Source organism: Artemia sp. Qi Xiang Cuo, chromosome 13 (assembly GCF_049724085.1).
Source record: "Artemia sp. Qi Xiang Cuo chromosome 13, ASM4972408v1, whole genome shotgun sequence".
NCBI lineage: Eukaryota > Metazoa > Arthropoda > Branchiopoda > Anostraca > Artemiidae > Artemia > Artemia sp. Qi Xiang Cuo.
The window spans coordinates 42,372,342-42,392,380 of NC_142806.1; the positions used below are offsets into that span (position 1 = coordinate 42,372,342).

At 33.9% G+C, this 20,039-nt stretch overlaps 1 protein-coding gene across 3 annotated transcripts in view; it reads right to left on the reverse strand.

The window, feature by feature from the left end:
• LOC148945303 (netrin receptor UNC5C-like) overlaps positions 1-20,039 on the reverse strand; it is a 282,310-nt gene that overhangs the window by 123,707 nt on the left and 138,564 nt on the right. The gene's annotated exons all lie outside the window — the stretch shown is intronic.

Genomic DNA, 20,039 nt, shown 5'->3' on the forward strand with positions numbered 1-20,039 from the left:
TTGGGCTATATATTTGCACATTAGGGGGGGGGGCAAAGCAAGGCATATATTAAAAACGTAACCTAACCTAACCTTTTAAATTTTTCGAAAATCATATTTTTGACTTACGAATAAAGTAAACATATCACTCGATGCCTTTTTTTATGCTCTTTCCAAATATAATAATCATTTTCGCGGAAATGAATTTCACCCCCACCCCTATATATACCGATTCGGGGTATATATTTGCACATTAGGGGGGTGGGGGTAAAGTTTAAAGTTACCTCCCATTTACATCAGAAATAAATACCAACACCCCCCCCCCTCCCTAATGTGCAAATATATACCCTGAATTGGTATATACAGGGGTGGGGGTAACATTAATTTCCGACAAAAATGATTGTTATATTTGGAAAGAGCATAAAAAAAAGGCATCGAGTGGTATGTTTACTTTATTCGTAAGTCAATAATATGACTTGCGAAAAATTTACACCTAACCTAGGTACCTTTTTCCCCATTAAACTCCAAAAAACCACAGTTTAATATCGTATACACAATTAAAACCACGCTAGACAAAGTATTTCTCTCAGCGGTGTCTTGAATGATCTTGTATCAAAACAGGTTTTTCAACGCCCGTTTGACTGTAGCATCTAGCATATGACTTCTTTAGAGAGGCCCATATAATGCGAAAGTACCATTTTTTAAATACAATAATAATAAAAGGAGAGTTGAGAAAAATTAAAGGGTTTCGACAGGGTACGAAATTCGGAAATCCTCAGGTCCTTCAAACTCCCACCCCTGTCCGAGCAGCTTGAGTCTCGCTCGCTGCGTTGGTATGGTCATCTGTTCCGTCTGCCTGCCCAAACAACCGCCCGGCTCATCTTCGATTTTGAGCCAGCTTCAAACGGATGAAGGCGTCCCAGGGGAAGACCACGCACCAGATCGGCCGACGTTATCGGTGATTGACTTGCCTCCAGAAACTTCAACCCGGCTGAAGCGACAACCCCCGCCCTGAACCAACCACTCTGGAGAAGACTGACGGCGCTGACGACTGGTTCCCTCTACGCTGGCGACGCTGCCGAGCAAGAGCTTTAAGTAAGTAAGTAAGTTTAAGGTTTTATATTTGTATGATTTTTGTTTTTTTCATTTTGTCGTAAGGATCTAGGTAGAAGATTAGAAAAGGGAGTTTTTAATTTTGGTATAAAAACAATAAAAGATGGAATACATATTTATAGAATAGTATTAGATTCTAAGTTAAATATTTCAAACTTTTAAGGAAGTGTTTGATTTTAGAGTTTGATTAGAACTTTTAGATTATAACAGTTAGCTTAAGATATGTTCAGTATTTTTAAGTTTATATATTAGGTACGGTAAGATTTAAACTCAATTGAAAAAAAACACGTAGGCTACAGCTACAGATATGAAAACCCGTTTACATGTATGATATTCGTGATGCACAAGTACTGCTATGCTTATTAGTTATTGGTTAAGGATAGGGATAATCTTGACAAAGTTTTGTATTTGGGATTTGTTGTATAAAGTACAAGTCGTTAGGAAGAAATACGATAAGATTTATTTTTCTATCCTAAAAAAGTAAAATACGAATATTAAGAAAGAAATTTTTTATGCTTTCATCTCTAATAAATTGTTGTCCTGCATTTACAAAAATTGTAAACTAAAAATGAAAGTGTGAAACGGTCATTAAATATTCTGTAACCAGGACGGTTTTCGATTACCACCCACTACTTTGGTTTAAGAAATTTAAATTATTCTTGGTATTAGAGGAAAAATTTCCTTTTTAGTGCATTTTGTGATCAATAAGTCTTTTCTTCCTTTTTTTATAATATGTATAACTAGGGAGCCCCGTTTGATTAAATCAAATTCATATACATGCTTCTAGCTCGTCAGGCAGATGCTTACAGTAGTAGTATGCTAAAAATGTGTAACTTGGTCTACAGCGATAACATAATTGCATCATAGAAAAAGTAATCGTTTGAATTTAGGCCATTGTTTTATAGACTTGTTTGAACTCCTCTGTCGCTACAAACTTTTCTACAAAATTGCATAGTAATATTCACAGTAACAACAATATACATTTGTTGTTCGCTGGAAATCAGCTACGACTAACTTACATGCTACACATACGCCTGAAAGAAATGCACGTGTAGTTTGAGACAAGAGATACATGCCTTGGCTTATGAGCACATATTTGCATCACATATGGCTAAATTTTGGGGACTTGTGTCTACTGCATGTACGGATATTTTCATGAGGTACAACCTAGAGTCAAGTGGTGGCATAATAACTCTTTCGCTCTTACCCAACGGCAGTCGAAAGATACTTTTGCTTCCTCGTTCTATACTATCTCAAGTCGGGAAATCCTTTTTTGTGCAGTAGGGCTTGCTACTCCCGTTGTTGCGGTCGCAGATTAAGTGATGTTTTCACTGTCTCGTCTTAGAAAACCGTAGAGAAACCAAAGGAATACTGTACATTCGTATTGAAACAATACTTGAAATGTTGTAGAAGTTATGAATAGTGAAAACCATTATTCTAGATTTAGAGCTTTATTTCTAAGCGCGCGTGAAAAAAAATTATACTCCAGGAAAATTTCAAAAAAACACTATGCAGGATACTCAGATTCATGTAATTTTCCTACATACTTGTTTTTACCAATGTCTTTTTAAAGCAATACATACTGCTTCTTGACGCAAAAAAGATGCACTGTAATATTTTGAATCCTTGAAAATTACGTTTATTGGACACCTTTTTTTTATTGTCAACTGACAATGATTATTGTATATTCTTTTACAGCGTTTAAAACATGTCCCATACTCTACAGCAGTTTACAAGCAAAGTAAGCATGCATAAATACTTCATACCAATTGTAAAATTAAAGCAACGAGTAGAGAAGGTACTATCTGCCTACGCAACATCTTGACGACAAATCGTAAATGTTAATTAGTCTATTGTTTGAAAAGTCTTCGGCATCAGAGGTGTGAGAGACACGAGTAGAGACATGCTAGGTGTATTTGACTTCAACGTAATTGGGACATTTAACATGCTACAAAATTTAAAATATTACCTCGGCAGTTTCAAAGCCTAATGATATTATATACAAAGAAAAACGTACCGCATAGTAGAGATCATTCGACAAGCATTTCTTTGTTCTCCGTCGTTTTGTAACCTCAACCCAAAAAAATTATGGAAGCATCATGAGACCTTGTGTGCTGTACTCTTTATTGTGAATGCGAAGAACAAGAAACAGAAATATAAGTTTGCGGCTGTATTTCTCGATGGACCAAAATAGTTGTTACAGCAGCGTTAAAATATAAGAAAAATCCCTGTAATCTTAATAGGTTAGGCGGTTGCTAAGCCTGGCCACCATTCTACACAGAGGTATTCACTTTATTATGAACATTCACCGACGCAGACGGTGCCAAATACTCAATCTACAGTTCAGTCTAACCGGCACAATCTCAGGAAGAAAATATCAACGTCCTACACTCTAAAAAGTAACAATGGGTTTATTTAAAAAAAAAGAAATATATACATCATCGATTCCCTGAAGCAATGCTTGTGCGGGAGAAAACCCACCTAATAAATCAAAAAACCAAGAAACCAAAAAAAAAAAAAAAAAAATAAGAATATAAAAAAAAGAGAAAGAAAAAAAAAAAAAAAAAAAAAAATAATTAGAGCTCAACTTACCGGACCCGAAAACCAACGAACCTCCAAACAACACCCAACAAAATTATAATAATTATAATCATATTCAGCTGCAACTAAAATTGAACTGTAAAACTTTTAAGATGATTGGGTCACATCTTGAAAAGGCTTGATAGCTACAAATAAGAAAAGAGAGGGCAAAACTTAAATTTGGCTAGTATATGAAGCTATTTTGGGTGTGGACTTCAGGTCCGTGCGTCCACACATTTTGAAAATTACGTTCAAAAGTTTATTATATGTTTCCTATAGTTTATCTATTTACAGCGTCATTTCAACCTTGCGGACCACCTTTCTTTTTCTATCCTCTGAAATATCCACTCCCAAAAAATTCCCAGGGGAGATTCTGCCCAGGCCCACCTGACCCCTTTCAGCCATCTTTGAGTAAACACAGCAATGTAAAAGGAAACAGGTATACTAAAGACGTCTGAAGTTTATACCCCTAACATTTAGCTATCCTACATGAATTAGAGTTTCACAATAAATTGATAAGAAGTCGTATATGTTGCATAGCTTGCTACAAGCCCAACCATGATTCATTCATAATCTACTATGAATGTAGTATTAATCTGTCATCAAAACCAACATCCTATCAAAGTTTAAAATGACTTGGATGATGTTAGCTAAAATACGCTCGTTTGTTACTTCTGACAACATTGACACGGATTGATGTTGCATCTTGATAAATTTTGAAAAAGCTTTTAAAGGCTGCAATTTTTCAATGAATACTGAAAGCTCGGGTTAGAAGGGTCATAGTTGATAAACACTCATTACAACGCCCTCCTTGAATGATAAAAAACGTGATAAATAGTATTCGAACAGGGAATGTTACGCAGTTTCCGTCTCTGAAATGAGATGGCTCATAGCAAAATCAACTTTCTGCAAGCCCTTGAATATAAAAAGAAAGAAAAGTCAGTATGATACGATGTTATTAGTTAATCCAGAAAACTTCCAATTATCGACAGCTGCTGGTATGACAGGGAAAGTGTAAGCCCGTTTTTTTTTCATTTGGCGTTTAACGGACAAATCAGAAAGCAAACCTAACGGTGAAACAGCAAGAAAGCTTCTCAACAGCATAGGAAAACGGAATTCAATTGGCTAATTCATTTGGCGATTTGTCCGTTAAACGCCAGGCGAAAACGCGACTTTAGGGCATTGGTTTTAACCTTGGTTCTCAGCAAATAAGAAAGTTACAATCACAGTACGATTTTTACGCTAAGCTGCGTAAATAGCACCAACTGGTGCTTATGTGTTATCCCGACCACACTGAAGAAGTGGAGTTATGTTAATCATAATAAAATATACTTAAATATGACGAAAATATAATATTTTAGTAACAAAATTGTGGAAACCACAACAGAGAATTATGGAAAGCAGGCCGCCCAGAAGGCATTATATTAAATATCTAACCTAACTATATTAAATATTAAAGTAAAATATACCTATATATTAGTTTATCTCACTCAGGCTAAGCTGATTATCTAAAAGTGCATACAAAAAACCGGTTTCAATCAGATCAAACTTCTTGAGTTTGGTCGGGATAACACGCAAGTACCCACCAACTTTACAAATTCTTGTGCACATATGGTGAATTGTTGCATACAATTCAAGTTGATTTTGTTCAAATTTTGCAAAAAGTCAACTTCCCAAATACAAAATTATCATTTCTTTTTAAAATCTTTCAGAACTGCCTCAAGTGAGGTCATAACCGCCATATCCGGTGTACTTCCACTTGACTATCGAGCTAATGAAATCTCATTGCTACGTTACTTCAATAAAAATCGTTCTAATGTATGGCCCAACTTCCCCCCCCCCTGTATTTTCATTATTTCTTCATTCTGCTGATTACAGTACCTTTACTGATGAATTAGCTGCTCAATTTCTGGGTACAGATAATATAATACAAAAAATTACCACTCCCTCTCTTTCTGTCCCCCGTTCCGTTTTGACCAACGCAATTTATCATAAATGGTATAATAGGTTTGAGAATTCAGTCAGTAGCTGGATGATGAACTTCTTTCGTAATAAGGATGATCTTTTGTCTTTTAAAAATTTTAGCCCGTCTCCTTACTTAACCCAATTTATAACTGGACATAGCCACCTAAATTATTTCCTACACAGAATTGAGAAAAGTGACACTCCACTCAGCTCGTGTGGTGGTGTTGAAAATTGCTATCATGTCCTCGTTGAATGTAATAATTATTCTTTCCCTCGCTCGCTTTTGATAAATTGTTTAAATGAGTTGTTAATCTTATTTTCTTTCGATTTATATTTACTTAGTGTTTGTAAGTTTACTCGTTCTCTAGTGATTCAATTTATTATTGATACGGCCCAATTTGATCAATGTGCATAGCTGATTTCTAAAGTGATATGTTTATTATTTAGCTCGTAGTCTTTTTTTCTTCTCCTTTCTGGTTTTTACTGTGTTTATTTCTCTAATTTTAGCGTTTCATAGTTGTAGATGTGAAATACCGGTTTTCCGGTTCTGTCAGTAATAAATTATCTACCTATCTAATGTCGCATGATTCGCTTGCGAATTGTCAATATACTGTATTTGTCGAGAACCACGCATTAATAGTGCGAGGACAGAATCACCTGCTGGGAGGGCGACTTGTCACTAAGATTCGACATTGATTAAAGGGTGTAAACCATTGGTAAAGGCAACTCTTTTTTTTAAGGATTTTAAGAAAATAAAAAAGCTGACTGTCACAAAACCATAATATCCCGTACAAGTTTGGCTTTTCACAGAGGATCTGAAGCTCAAACCCTGCCACAAAAAACCATGGTACAAACCAACAAACCCAAAAAGCAGTTTAAATGACTAAAATAGGTTGCAATTACGACGACAATCTCAGAGTTGATTAAGCTTCACCAAAATTTAAAGTTGCCTTTTAAAAACAAGCTTTGAGCAGTTGCTGTAAAAAGGTAACTAGGTCGGACTGAAAATAACAGCAAATGTTATCCTCATAATGAGAATAAAACAACTAGCTAGGTTTTGCAGGTTTCACCAATCGACAGAATGGGACCAATAACCATAAGCGGTCCATGTAATTCGAACTTTTTTTTTTAAATAGAAATATGATTCGATCTTGGACGATGACGGATACAAACGGCAAGATTTCTCATCCTAGGGCAACAACACACAGAAATGCCAACATTCGGATGGGAAAATAATTACAAATTACCAAACCGGAAAATTACAGAAGTACAAATTTTACAGGTACCATACTAGAACTTGCTAGCGCAGTCGGGCAAATACCCATGGAATTAATTAGGGGTGTGAACAATAGGTTCTGAGACAACACCGTCTATCTATAGTTCGAAAAATTATCACCGTTTTTTTCATTATAATTTTTTTAATGTTAGGGGGGTAGGGTGGGGCAAAGCTTAACAAACAAGCAGGTAATTTAAATGAAAATGACGGGAAAAAATATAGACATACGTTGTAGGAGTCACGAGATTGTCCAGCGTAAATGCTTGGACAGGGGTAGTAAAAGGCTACTAAAAGTCACAAAATCAGGTTTAGCAGCAGATGTAAGTTTGAGCATTAGTTGAAGCTAAACAGAAACGTTAACCGTATCTCACCTGGTAAAACTATTTCAGAACAACAAACCAAAAAAAGGATATACAAACAAAAAAAGTTCAGTTTGATTTTTATTTTGTCGGCATCTTCGGCTGCCATCTAACTCGTCTTTATAGTTGATTTAATAAAAAAAAACAAGTTTTTTTTACCTGAAAGTAAGGAGCGACGTTAAAACTTAAAACGAACAGAAATTATTCCGTATATGAAAGGGGCCTCCCTCTTTACGCTAAAGTTTTGTTTTAAAAAAGTAGAGTTGTGAGAAAGTCAAACTTTAGCGTAAAGATTCCTCTCGCGATATTTTAGGACCACGGTAGATACGATCACCCCTGGAAAAAAAACAAAAAACAACAAACAAACAAATAAGCATACATCCGCGATCTTTCGTCTGGCAGAAAAAAAATCCACATTTTTGCATATAGGAGCTTTAAATCTCTACAATAGAGTTCTCTGATACGATGAATCTGATGGTGTGATTTTCATTAAGATTCTATAGCTTTTAGGGGGCCTTTTCCCCTTTTTTCAAAAATCAGCCAAATTTTCTCAGGCTTGTAACTTTTGACGGGTTGGACTAAACTTGATGAAATTTATATATTTGAAATCAGCATTAAAATTTGATTCTTTTGATGTATCTATTGGTATCAAAATCCTGTTTTTTAGAGTTTCGGTTACTATTGAGCCTGGTCGCTCCTTACTTACAGTTCGTTACCACGAACTGTTTGATTCGATCATACCGATTTGAAAAACACCTATTCGGAGAAATGAGGAGAAATATCGGATAGCCTCCTAATTTATGTTATCTTGGTCAAGAGCACCGCAAGAAACTCCTCCAGGGTTGATGGCAAGTACTACCAGGAGTTGCCAACCAGATTTAAATAAAGACGACTTCTAATTTTCCCCTTTTAACACATTCAAAATGTTGGGTACTTATTAAGAATCCGGTAGAGACGCGAGAAGTGAAGTTTCGTTAATGCTAATGAAATAAAACAAAATAGGATGAAAATATAACAGTTTATGAACAAATTTGGGCCATATATTTGCACATGTGGGGGGTGGGGGTAAACCGTAGCATATATTAAATACGTAACCTAACCTAGGTACTTTTTTTTGCCTTCTTGACCCCAAAAACTAAAGTTTAAATATCTTTCACAGAGTGATCAATCCCTCACTAGACAACGGAAACCTGTTTTTCATTAGGATCTTTGAGATTTCGAAACAGTCTTTCTCACGTGTTTACCGGATTCTTAATAAATACCAAGTTTTGTTCTGGGGGAAAAGGGTGGAGGGCACAAACTCCTCCCTGGTCCCTCTGTGTCAGTGGCCATGATCTTTGTTACTACAATGGTTTCTAAAATGGTTTTACTTTTCTAGGTTTTATCGTTGAATTTACTTGAGTCCTGGGAATTGGGAACATACGTTCCTTATACATCCCCTATAAGAATCTAATTGAATCAGTAATTTGATAGTCTGATTGAGCCGTTAAATATCGAATTTCCCCTTCACCCTCATGAATTATCTTAACCTGCATCGAAGTTGTTGAATAGTTCAACTTAATTTTCCGTTCATTTAGAATAACCCCTCTTGTATAGTGCAGAGATAAACTGAGTAACCACAAAAGGTTTTTATTGCTCACAGACATTGCTCAATTGGCGATGTGATTGACAAGATGACATTAATTGATGGCTGACGAGTTTTCTACAATTGAGTTTGTGAATTGCATCTGACTCGAGTCATTGTTTACTAACAGGAATGTCCTTTTCTCGACATCAATAGACGTTAGAATAATTTGCTGAGGGATGATAACTTCAGATTGACCAGATCTGCTAAATGTCCAACGACAAGCATTATTTACAGACAAAATACTAATAAGGCGAGAGACATTTTAAGAAAGCAGCTTTTCGCTGCCTTGTGAGGTATAAACAGATGGTTTCTCACTGTGGGAACTATTTTAAACTTAATTTTTCGGGGCGGTTTAGGGGGAATAAAAGGTACATAGGTTGGGTTAGGTTATGTATTTAATATATGTTTTGCTTTACCCCCCCCCCCTAATATGCAAATATATAGCCCAATTTTATTCATAAACTATTATATTTTCATCCTATTTTGTTTTATTTCATTAGCATTAACGAAATGTCACTTCTCACGTGTTTACTGTTTTGTAAAACAGTATCCATATTGTTAAATAACTTATATTCCTACATTTAGGCACAATACTATCTATGTACGCATTCTTTGCAGAATTTAATGAGGATTGCTCATTATTAAACGACTAAAGTGGAACATTCTTTGGAGAAAAATTTAAATAAAAAAAAATAATTTCAATTGAAAGTAAGGAGCAACATTAAAACTTAAAACTTGCTCCTCCTCAATACCTCGCTCTTTACGGTAATTTTTTTATTACTTTTAAAAAAACCTTCTTATTGTTCTAATTAAAAGAACATTGAGTTTCAAAAGTCGTTCTTAAAGAATTGGGACAGGATTCAAACTTAGGCGTAAAGAGTGAGGTGTTGAGGAGGAGCAGCCCCCATCATAAACGTAATAATTTCTGTTCGTTTTAAGTTTTAATATTGCTCCTTACTTTCATTTGAATTTTTTTTTATTTAATTTCTGATCGTTTTTAAATAATGCGAGGAAACCTGGCTACACAGCCACAAAAAAATCCCTCCTCCTCGGGATTTAGTCTCTGGCCAATTCAATCTTGGTGAAAATTTACCGCGGGCAGTTACCCTTAACATCTCCAAGCATAAAATTGAATCGGCAAAGAGAAAGCAAGACATAAGAAGAATTTCGTATAGGAATTCTGGTAAGTTCCCTCTGTGTAAGATTTCCTCTGAAAAGTTCACCACCCCCTCCGAAAACTTCCCTACCCATAGAAAATTATCCCTGTGAAAAGTCCGAACAGCAGAAAATTCGCCCCCACCTGAAATATATATATATATTATATATATATATATATATATATATATATATATATATATATATATATATATATATATATATATATATATATATATATATATATATATATATATATATATATATATATATATATATGTATATATATATGAATACCTCCCAATAACAAATACTATGCGCAAACAATGGGCAACCTTTGTAACTTAAAGACCTTTCCCATGGGCTGTGGGGGGTCACGATATCTCCAAAGGCATGGTTATTTGGTCTCTCAACTATTCTGAATAAAATAGATATCTCAAAATTTTGTTCGGACGATTTTGAGAAAAAGAGGCGTGGAAGGGGGCCTAGTTGCCCCCCAATTTTTTGGTCACTTAAAAAGAGCACTAACACTTTTAATTTGCGGTCAAATGAGCCTTCTACCGATATTCTAGGACCAATGGGTCGATACGGTCACCCCTGGGAAAAAAAACACAAAAAAAACAAACAAACACGTATCCGTGATCCTTCATCTGGCAAAAAATATAAAATTCAAAATTTTTGCAGATAGGAGCTTGAAACCTCTACAGCAGGGTTCTCTGATATGCTGAATCTGATGGCGTGATTTTCATTGAGATTTTATGAATTTTAGGGTTTGATTCCCCCTTTTTTTGAAAATCAGGCAAATTTTCTCAGGCTCGTAACCTTTGATGTGTAATACTAAACTCATAGAAACTCATATATTTGAAATTAACGTAAAAAGCTGATTCTTTTGATATATCTATTGGTATCAAAATTCCATTTCTTAGCGTTCCGGTTACTATTGAGCCAGGTCACTCCTTACTTACAGTTCGTTACCACAAACTGTTTGATTTAAACTATCATAATAAAATCAATGCAATAAATAATGATTGAGATTGATTTATAAATAATAGTAATGAAAACATCTGGAATGTTCATAAAACTCTAAGAGATCTATGATACGGTAGTTCATTTGGGCTGAATCTTAGCGGCCTGGCACCCGGAGTTGCAGAAAAATATTTGATTTCAAATGTTGTCTTTAAGAAAGGTGCGGTCTAATGGAATATAAAAATAGGACGGGTAACAGTCAACTACAGTTCTTTTAAACATGAAAAAAATGGTCAGCATCCCGTTTTTCAAGGCCAAGCAATTGATTTGAAAGGCTGAGGGGTATTTACGTGTTATAGCGACCCCACCAAAGAAGTGAAGTTAGGTTAATCCTAATGAAATATACCAAAATATGATGAAAATACAAAACTTTAGTAATGGAACTGCGGAAACTACAACAGAGAATTATGGAAAGCAGGCCGCCCAGAACGCATTATATTAAATATCTAGCCTAAACAACTCTTTATATTAAATATTGAATTAAAATATACTTGTATAGTAATTTACCTCACTGAGACTAAGCTAATTATCTCCAAATGCAGAGAGTGAGAGACCGGTATAACTCAGATACAGAACTTGAGTGTGGTCGCTATAATACGCAAGCACCGGTTGAGGTGCTCTTTTCCTATTGTCTCTGAAGTTACAATGAGGAAAACTGACAAAATAGGCTATTTTGTCAGTAGTTGATATTTGCAGGCCTTGTAATATCCCGAAGCAACCATCTGTGTTTCAGCGCTTTGTGGAGTATTTTGAATAGATTTTTTCCGCTTCCTCGAGCAAAATTTTATCATTAAACAAATACTTAAATTAGAGATTTCAGTACTGTAAGTATTATAGTACTGCTTTTTATGGGTTTTTAAAACCAGCTTTTTTAATACGTCGCTATAATGGCAACCGGAAATGTTGAGAATAGATCAACTTCACCAAATAGAGAAAAAAAAGAAGGAAGAGCCGTTTGCTTAACATCAACGGTACTTAGTAATGATTCATAACTTTTTTAAATAGCCAAACTCGTTTTTAAGGGTGATGAATTAAACATAAGGTCTCTTTCACTTTACCTAATGCAGGTTGGGGTACATGTCGGTTATTGAAAACACACCAAAAAAGTTAAGATAGGTTAATCCTAATGAAAAATAACAAAACATGATGATAGTAGTAAGGGCATAGGGAATATCACGGGTGATTGCGTAATATGACTTACCACGGGGCAGTCACCTATGGATTCTACGAGTGATTGCGTAATATGACTTACCAGGGTCAGTCACCTATTACTACGAACGGTACATGCCTTACCAGACGGGTTTCTGAGGTAACACCCATTTTTAACAGTTTCAATTGCACAAGGAGACAGGTTTCTGGTGGGTATAGAATTTGAGAGTTGATAAAGTGAAATTATATCACTATTCTAGTTTTTTCTAAACAGGTATTTCCTATAACTTAATAAAGGGTTAAAGGTGATTAGCGATTACGAGTGAAGATAGTACGAATTGCTTGTGAAAAACCCCGGATGAATTAGTTGAAAATAAAGTTTTAACAAGAAATGTCTGAAAAGTAACGATAGAATGACATTGTGACTTGACCTCGCTTTAGCTCTCCGATGTGGTCTGTATAATACACAAGTAACGTTTGAAAAGTATTGTCAATTTAAAAAGAAATGGCTGAAAAGTGTTTTGAGGGAGATGGGTTGCATGGAGGGTTAAGTTGCACGAGGGTTCAGTTAAAGGGGGTACAGTTACACGGGGGTTTAGTTAAATTGGGTTGAGTTGCACGAGGGTTCAGTTAAAGGGGGTATAGTTACACAGGGGTTTAGTTAAATTGGGTCTAGTTGCACGAGGGTTCAGTAGCACGAGGGTTCAGTAGCATGGGGATTCAGTTGTACAGGGTTTCGGTTATACAGGGGTTCAGTTACATGGAGGGTTCAGTTGCACGAGGGAGCATTTGTGAATTAGAAGAGATGGGGTGAGAGTGTACTGTATAATACACAAGTGATGTTTTGGAGAACTTTTTCAATTTAAAATAGTTTAGAAATAAAAAAAATTTTACAAGAAACGGCTGAAAAGTGTTTTGAGAGAGTGGGGATTGCAGGGAGGGTGGAGGTGCACGAGGGCTAAGTTAAAGGGGGTACGGTTACACGGGGCTGTAGCTAAATTGTGTCGAGTTGCACGAGGGTTCAGTAGCATGAGAGTCCAGTAGCACAGGATGTCAGTTGTACAGGGTTACGGTTATACAGTGGTTCAGTTACAAGGTGGGTTGAGTTGCACGAGGGTTCAGTTAAAGGGGGTATAGTTACACGGGGTTTTAGTTAAATTGGGTCGAGTTGCACGAGGGTTCAGTAGCACGAGGGTTCAGTAGCACGGGGGTTCAGTTGTACAGGGTTTCGGTTATACATGGGTTCAGTTACATGGGGGGTTCAGTTGCACGGGGGTTGAGCTAAATGGGGCTTGAGTTCCACGAGAGTAGTGCTTTGTCGTGGTTTAGTTTTTCACAGTTACATTCTCTTGATCTTTCACAGTTCACTTTGATTTTATTTCGTTGATTCTTTTTGTTTGCATGTCCGGGCTGGTGTTTGCAAGTCCAAGTTGGGTTTTCAGACCTACGTTTTTTAGATTTTCGTGGGTGTTTGGTTCCCGGGGTTTATTATTTGAGAAGTTAACTTTAGTATTTTGTGGTTTTACGTGCCTGAAATCATGAATTAGAATAGTTAATTTAGCTGTTTGGGTTTTTAGATTTTCGTGGGCGTTAGGTTCCTGGGACTTATTATTTGAGAAGTTAACTTTAGTATTTCGTATTTGACGTGCCTGAAATCATGAATTAGAATATTTAATTGGCTGTTTGGGGATTTTCAGACCTAGGTTTTTTAGGTTTTCGCGTGTGTTTGACTCTGGGGTTTTTATTTGAGGCGTTGGTTCCTGGGATTTATTATTTGAGAAGTTAACTTTAGTATTTCGTATTTGACATGCCTGAAATCATGAATTAGAATATTTAATTGGCTGTTTGGGGATTTTCAGACCTAGGTTTTTTAGTTTTTCACGTGTGTTTGACTCCTGGGGTTTATTATTTGAGAAGTTAACTTTAGTATTTTATGGTTTATGTGCCTGAAATCATGAATTAGAATAGTTAATTACATGTTTAGGGTTTTCAGACCTAGGTTTTTTAGATTTTCGTGGATGTTTGACTCCTGGGGTTTATTATTTTAGAAGTTAAATTTAGTATTTTGTGGTTTTATGTGCCTGAAATCCTGAGTTCGAATATTCATTTACCTGTTTAGGGTTTTCAGACCTATGTTTTTTAGATTTTCGTGGATGTTTTACCGAAAAAAAAAACATAGTTGTACCGTCAACACCAAGCTCTTTACGCTAAATTTTTTTATTGTTTAAAAAATTAGAGTTGTGAGAAAGTCAAACTTTAACGTAAAGAGCGAGTCGTTGAGGAGGGGACAGCCCCTTTCATAAACGGAATAATTTCTATTCGTTTTAAGTTTTAACACCGTTCCTTACTTTCAGTTAAAAAAACTTGTTTGTTTCTTAGCTAATAATAGAACATTTAGTATTATTTTCTAATGTAAGTGTTTTCTTAAGAAAATGGCCCATCTTTATCAAACATAACAGTATCTAGTTAAAACAATGAAAAAATTCATGTTTTTTTGTCTTGTTACTTAGGTAATAATGCAAAATTTAATATATTTTCATAATTTAAGTGTTTTCTTAAAAAAATGCCCCATCTTTAAAAAATATAGCCTTAGCTAGTTAAAACTGCGAATATCTTCCTGATTTTTTGTCGTTTTACTTAGGTAATATTTTGACAAATCTTTTTTTTTTTCTAATGTAAGTGTTTGAGTTAGACAATGGACAGTCTTTAGCAATTATATAATTATCTAGTTAAAATAGCGCAAAAATAATTTATTTTTTGTCGTTTTACTAAGGTAATAATGGTACCTTTATGATTTTTTATAATGTATGTGATTTAATTAGAATTATGCCAAAAATTAAAAATTATATACAAATAAATATAAAAATTATCATAAATTCTTTATTTTTTGTCGTGTTACTTATTTAATAAAGTAAAATTTATTATTTTTTATAATGTTAGTGTTTTCTTAAGAAAATGCCCCATCTTTAACAAATATAGCCTTAGCTAGTTAAAACTGCGCATAAATTGTTGATTTTTTGTCGTGTTACTTAGGTAATAATGGAACATTTAGTATTTTTTCTAATGTAAGTGATTTTCTTAAGAAATTCCCGCTGGAGGTTTTATGACTCCTCCCCACAAGGAATTCAGATGGTTTTAGGACTCATCTCACTACACATAACTCCATTCAACCTTGAGCGAAGGTATAAAAGTTTGATGAAGTATTTCTCTACTTAACAACTACATTAATAGCCTCCAAGATGATAGGACTGTATGACACCGAATTTATCGGATTAAAAAAATCATCTTGAGGTGTTATATTTGAATGTGCTTTTTTATTATTGTCTATGGATCTCGAAGAAATTGACTGTTACCATTGGATAGTGAACTATAATCTGTTTGAGTATGAGAAAAGCTTGTGGAGTACTACATTACGTTATATAAACAGACTGGAATTCTATGATAGAGTGATTACACCGCTTAATAATGCTGGTCAGGAACTGAGAAATGTTCAGGAGGAAGTCAGTGAAGTTTTCAGCTTTTTTGGGGTCGAAGCACTCTACGTAAAGGGTAATGTACCTACAGCTAAAGTTTTAATTCAAAAGTGTGACCCTAGTATTCCACTTTTCAATCTAGAAGAGTTTAAGTGTCCTAAATTTGAAGGGGGGTTATCACCGTCCTGAAGACGAGGTTAGGTTCTTCGCGCAGTGGATACCTAAGGACATACCTGATCGTGATAAATCCATAAGACATGGTAAAAAAAAACTATTGTATATCATGGGATCATCGTTTTTGGATGTTTAAGTGTGAACTCTAAGTACTATTTTTATTTAAATATGTGGTGTTGCTTTTTTTTTCTCAAAAAAATATGTTAATACGTTTAAGCAATAAATATCTTTAAGCTTAACCCGTCTTTATTCTTTAGAATAGTTTTATTCATTTAATTAAATTATGAAGAAGAAATTGTAAGTAAGTAACAATAGCTTTCTTGAATTCGCTTCCTGGACACAATACAGATATTTAATTCAAGAAATCATAATAAAATCGCAAGTAAGTAATAAAGTCTTTATTGTTTTCACCTATTGGATACACGATACTGAAATTTCATTCAAGAAATTATGAAGGAATTGTAAATAGGTAACACACTCATTCTTGAAGTCACCTCTTGTATACACAATACAGAAATTTCATTTAAGAAATTATCAAAAATTGTAAGTAAGTAGCAAATTCTTTCTTGAATTCGCCTCCTGGATAAATAAAAAAAGACATTTCATTAAAGAAATTATGATGAAATTCCAATTAAGCTACACATTCTGTCTTGAAGTCACATCTTGGATACTATATACAGAAATTTAATTCAAGGAATTATCAAAAATTGTAAGTAAGTAACAAATAATTTCAAAAATATTTTAATACGTTTAATCGAAAAAAATTTTGAAGCTTAAAACGTCTTTATTCTTTAGAATAGTTTAGTAGCAAATTCTTTCTTGAATTCGCCTCCTGGATAAACAAAAAAGACATTTCATTCAAGAAATTATGACAAAATTCCAAGTAAGTAACAAACTCTTTTTTGAAATTACCTCATGGATACACAATGCAGAAATTTCATTTAAGAAATTATCAAAAATTGTAAGCAAGTAACAAACTCTTTCATGAAGTCACCTCGTGGATACACAATGCAGAAATTTCATTAAAGAAATTATGAAAAAATTGTAAGTAAGTAGCAAATTCTTTCTTGAATTCACCTGCTGGATAAACAAAAAAAACATTTTGTTCAAGAAATTATGACAAAATTCCAAGTAAGTAGCAAACTCTTTATTGTTTTCATGACCTAGATACACGATCTAGAAATTTAATTCAAGAAATTATGAAAAAAATTCTCAATAAGTAACAATTTCTTTCTTGAAGTCAACTCTTGGATACACAATACGGAAATTTCATTTAAGAAATTATGAAAAAATTGTAAGCAAGTAATAAACTCTTTCCTGAAGTCACCTCTTGGATACACAATGCAGAAACTTCATTTAAGAAACTATGAAAAAATTGTAAGTAAGTAACAAATTCTTTTTGAAGTCACCTCTTAGATACACAGTACATAAATTTCATCAAACAAATTATAAAAAAATTGTAAGTAAGTAGCAAATTCTTTCTTGAATTCACCTGCTGAATAAACAAAAAGACATTTCGTTCAAGAAATTATGACAAAATTCTACGTAAATAACAAACTCTTAACTGCTTTCACGACTTAGATACACGATGTAGAAATTTAATTCAAGAAATTATGAAAAAATTCTCAGAAAGTAACAATTTCTTTCTTGAAGTCAACTCTTGGATATACAATACGGAAAAAATTATCAAAAATTTTAAGTAAGTAGCAAATTCTTTCTTGAATTCGCCTCCTGGGTAAATAAAAAAGACAGTTCATTCAAGAAATTATGAAAAAATTCTAAGTAAGTAACAAACTCTTTCTTGAAGTTACCTCATGGATACACAATGCAGAAATTTCATTTAAGAAATTATGAAAAAAAATTGTAAGCAAGTAACAAACTCTTTCATGAAGTCATCTCGCGGATACACAATGCTGTAATTTCATTAAATAAATTATGGAAAAATCGTAAGTAAGTAGAAAATTCTATTTTGAATTCACCTGCTGGATAAACAAAAAAGACATTTGGTTCAAGAAATTATGACAAAATTCCAAGTAAGTAACAAACTCTTTATTGTTTTCATGACTTACATACAAGATGTAGAAATTTAATTCAAGAAATTATGAAAAAATTCTCAGTAAGTAACAATTTCTTTCTTGAAGTCAACTCTTGGATACACAATACGGAAATTTAATTTAAGAAATTATCAAAAAATTGTAAGCAAGTAACAAACTCTTTCCTGAAGTCACCTCTTGGATACACAATGCAGAAACTTCATTTAAGAAACTGTGAAAAAATTGTAAGTAAGTAACAAATTCTTTCTTGAAGTCACCTCTTGGATACAAAATACAGAAATTTCATTAAAGAAATTATGAAAAAATTGTAAGTAAGTAGCAAATTCTTTCTTGATTTCACCTGCTGGATAAACAAAAAGACATTTCGTTCAAGAAATTATGACAAAATTATAAGTAAGTAACAAACTCTTAATTGTTTTCACGACTTAGATATACGATGTAGAAATTTAATTCAAGAAATTATGAAAAATATTCTCAGAAAGTAACAATTTCTTTCTTGAAGTCAACTCTTGGATACACAATACGGAAATTTCATTCAAGAAATTATGAAAATATTTGTAAGTAAGTAACAAACTCTTTATTGTTTTCACCTCTTGGATATACATTACAGATACTTCATTCAAGAAATTATGAAAAAATCGCTAGTAAGTAGCTTTTTTTCTCTCTTTATCAAAAACAATTTTCACTTAGCTGCATGATGTAGAAACTTCATTCAAGAAATTATGAAAAAATTCTCAGTAAGTAACAATTTTCTTTCTTGAAATCAACTATTGGAGACACAATACGAAAATTTCGTTCAAAAAATTATGAAAGTATTTGTAAGTAAGTAACAAGCTCTTTATTGTATTCACCTCTTGAATGTACAATAAAAATAGATTACTCATAAATTTCGATTAAAAACTTTTTGAAACTATATACTTTTTGATTGCCTTTTCTTGGCACCTTTCCAAATGAGCGGGGATTCCCCACTGGTTCCTACACATTGCAAAAAAGTGAGCAGAACAAAAACTCCACGTTTTCAACCAGACTGGTTTTTTTTAGACAACACCCATTTTTTTAGGGACCAATCAGGGACAGCGGAGGTTGATCAATATACAATAACTTGATTGGTGATTAGTTACACACCGCGACGATGCATACATAGTGAGAGAGACATGCAAAGTCGACATAGCTTTATTTCATTTTTTTAAGGTTAATTTAGACGAAGTTACGTGATTTTAAGGTTAATTTAGACGAGGTTACGTGCGCGCACGTAACCTCGTCTAAATTAACCTTAAAATCACGTAACCTCGTCTAAATTAACCTTAAAAAAATGAATTAAAGCTATATCGACTTTGCAAGTCTCTCTCACTATGTATGCGTCGTCGTGGTGTGTAACCAATCACCAATCAAGTTATTGTATATTGAGCAACCTCCGCTGTCTCTGATTGGTCCCTAAAAATGGGTGTTGTCTAAAAAACCAGTCTGGTTGAAAACGTGGAGTTTTCATACTGGTCACTCTTTTGCAATGTGTAGGAGCCGTTGGGGAATCCCCGCTCATTTAGAAAGGTTCCATGTCAAGGCAAGCAAATAGCATGTAGTTTCAAATTGTGTATAATCGCGTTTCTTGAATGAAGTATATGTATTGTATATTCAGGAGGTAAAATCAATAAAGAGCTTGTTACTTACTTACAAATATTTTCATAATTTCTTGAATGAAATTTCCGTATTGTGTATCCAAGAGTTGACTTCAAGAAAGAAATTGGTACTTACTGAGAATTTTTTCATAATTTCTTGAACTAAACTTTCTACATCTTGTAGCTAAGTGAAAATTGTTTGTGATAAAGAGAAAAAAAGTTACTTACTTGCGATTTTTTCATAATTTCTTGAATGAAGTATCTGTACTGTATATCCAAGAGGTGAAATCAAAAAAGAGTTTGTTACTTACTTACAAATATTTTCATAATTTCTTGAATGAAATTTCCGTATTGTGTATCCAAGAGTTGACTTCAAGAAAGAAATTGTTACTTACTGAGATTTTTTTCATAATTTCTTGAATTAAATTTCTACATCGTATATCTAAGTCGTGAAAACAATTAAGAGTTTGTTACTTACTTGTATTTTTGTCAT